This window comes from Convolutriloba macropyga, unplaced genomic scaffold, assembly GCF_964194025.1.
Source record: "Convolutriloba macropyga unplaced genomic scaffold, txConMacr16.3 SCAFFOLD_2974, whole genome shotgun sequence".
Lineage (NCBI taxonomy): Eukaryota > Metazoa > Xenacoelomorpha > Acoela > Convolutidae > Convolutriloba > Convolutriloba macropyga.
In genome coordinates, this window is record NW_027450511.1 from 27,113 (window position 1) to 30,421 (window position 3,309).

A 3,309-nucleotide genomic window follows, 5' to 3' on the forward strand; every position below is an offset into this window, starting at 1 on the left:
GTACGAATCAAAATAAATTTCCACCCCCCCCCCCCCCCAAAAAAAAAAAGTAGTGAATATAGCAATGCCTATATGCTAAAATTGCGGATCACTGCTTAAGTTAAGATTAGTGCTCAAAATTTTTGCTTCATCGCTTCACGTTCAACAATTATCAACTACATAACTTCTTTACATTCTCTTCTGCCAGTATTTAATTTAGCCCTAGTGGTAGTTATCCGATTTTGGCAAGTATGCGAGAAATTTAAAGAAAAAACTTCCTTTTCACTGCCAGCGATTAAAAATTTTCTTACGAAGAAGATGCGAGGAAGACCCGGTAAATTTCAGTGGAAACACTCCAGCAGCTATAGAATAACTCAGGTACACTTTAAATAAATGATGTACAATATAATACTTGTGATGATAATACACAAATTAAAAAACAATTTCAAAAGTTTAGCACATACAAAAGCGAATTGTCTTTAATATCAAAAGAAATGCCGCCTATAATATATTGGTTAATGGATTCGACAAATACACAGTTTGTGGTTTGTTCGCTGATAAATTTCCAAATAGGATTTTTTCACTAGTCAACTACGTTTTTAGCGGATTTTTTTGCTAATGGTAATAAGAATTTTACCTTATAGTTTCTTAAAAACCTTTTGTTGATCGTATAAATCGAATAATAAAAATTAAATCATCATTGTATTGACCAGTTGTTTCAATTACGATAGTGAAATTACCAAATTAGGCAAACCTTTCTTATTTTTCACGCAAACTAACTTAAATAACCTAAATCAAATTTTTTACTTTTAAAGGTAATAAACCAGCCAGCAATTCTCCAAAAGCAAAGTTCAAGCACCGATTGTTTCTGTCTAATACCAAGTTTGGGTAAAAAAGCTTTTCAGTTTTAAATTTCAGTGAAACTCAGTCATTCTATTCGAATGTGTGATTAGGAGCAGCATTCTGAGAGAAAAATAGTCCATGTTTCTCTGAAGCAACAATTTGTACTATTGTTTACATTAATTTACAATAATTTCTCCTGTTATAGGAGGCGAACAAACCGTTTCAGGTTTTGCATATAAAACATAAGAGTAAAAAAACCGATACACATCGGTTTCTTTGCTTTATTGGATGATTTAGTTTTCATATTAGGAAATTTCTGTCTGATTAATTTATAACTATTTAAAACCAACAGAGAGTTGATTTACTTTGAAAAAATGTTTCATCAATTTCATAATGCAACTGAGGGAAGTCATCAACTCTCATGGTTTAATTTCAGTTTTGCATTATATACGACCAACAAATAAATTCTTCAATAATTGGCACTTGAAATTTGTCTTAATAAAATATAAAAGCCAAGAACGTAATCAGTCTTGGCATTACGTTTGTTTTTGAGATTAGAACTCTTTATACTTGAGAATAACTATTTAGAATCGCCCATTATTTAAATCCAGATGAGAGTTTGCTTTCCACGATAGTTTCATATGACGAAAATAATAACTGAAATGCAGCACTGGTTACTTTTTAACTGCTCTGGAACGAAGCCATTATTACGACTCGAAGACGAGTGTTGAGATTCTACAGTTTTCATTAGCAGACTCAAGTTTGTTCATGACCTGTACCTTTGAATTTTGTTTTTTGAAAATTGACTTCTGACTAAGAACGTAAATTTTTGTTTTCCAACTTTAAAATTTAATAGTAGTTTTGTTTAAAATGTTTAGTCATTAGGTGCTGCTGGCAATATTCAAGGTGAAGGGTCATTGACAATTTTTGATCGCATATATGTCACTCCAACCGATCTAACCGACCCGCGTCCCCCCACGCCTACCACCCTCCCAAGACCGCCTATCCTCAACCACCCGGTTTACTTCTTTCTTCATTTTTTGAAATAGGCAGATTTAGATAAGAGTTTTTATTTCCCGACGCTTCGAGTCGTTGTCAGTATTCTACCGGCTATGTTTATAAACGTATTAGTCTTTTTTATGCAATGTAGTTGCCTGACCGTTTTGACTTTTCAAGGTACCTTTGCGCCCTTGACTTTTTCGTTTTGTGTGATTTAATTTTTGCTCTCAATTACAAGTGCCAGCAGCTAAACTTAAGTGTCATTTTTTGAATTTAAACTGGTTATAATGGTATATAATAATCTCTAATGACGTCATTTGAATCACTCGTGGCGCTTTTAGTCCTCCACCGCCACTGAAGCCGTTTGCAATAGATTTGAGCTCTAATTAGTGGTTTGAGAGCAATTCTTCCAACGTTAGGTGGTTATTTTTTAATATTTTAATCAGTTTAGCTCACATAAAAGAGAAAAACACAGATATGCTTTGAACCCATCTTTGTGCATGAAGTGAAAATTTTTTAATGATTCTATTTTTCTCCAATAAAGCAAAACTTTGAATGAACTACATCGCCTTATTCAAGAATAAAAACTAACATAAGAACAACATCTCTACAATTTTCAAAAACATAATCAGCAAAAAAATGTCTCATTAAATTTTATTAGCAGTTCTTTCAATCATTACGTTTTGTGCAAAAAAAAATCGAAGTTAAATCGCAACAGCAAGTTCAGTTGATTAGTTTAAGCATTAGAGGGTCCTTAAAAGGACCTATGTAGTTTTATGAAAATTTAAGAAATGCAGACGTCAGGAACAAAAAATGGAAACAAAATAGTTTAATTTTTAGGTTGATATTTAGATTAGTTTGAGGTGGAAGCATGACCACTGAAATATAATTTTTTGAAAAAAAAATCCTAAAATTGTTCGCAAAAAACCTCCCACTACGAAGACACACGCGAACACTTCCAAGATCTTGGAACGATCCACAACAGGACTTGTCAGATCTTGTCAATATCTTGGCAATAGGTTTGACGGCTGTTCGTACTTGGAAACGCTTCGCGTGGGTTTCCCAGTTCTTGGTAGAGATTATGTGGGTTGTTCAAAAAATTTTCAGCAGCATTGGGCATCTTAAGTCTCGGCAAAACTGGTAGACAAAAAATTCTGTATGATAAACAGAATACTTATCAAGAGTTCTCAAGTTTCTTGCGAGTAATCACGTGAGTCTCCAAGATCTTCAATGAAATGGCGTGGGGCTGTGCTGAAGCAGCCACATATATGTGTCACACACACACACACACACACACACACACACACACACACACACACACACACCCACACACACTCACACAGAAAGAGACACACAAGTTTTTAAGGAAAATGCCGGACCTCTTTTCATAACCAAGAGTGCCCCAAAAAAATATCTGAGAAATTGTGCGAATCTCAAAGTTTAAAGATGTGACTTATTTTATGTGACTAATTGGTATTATATGACCAA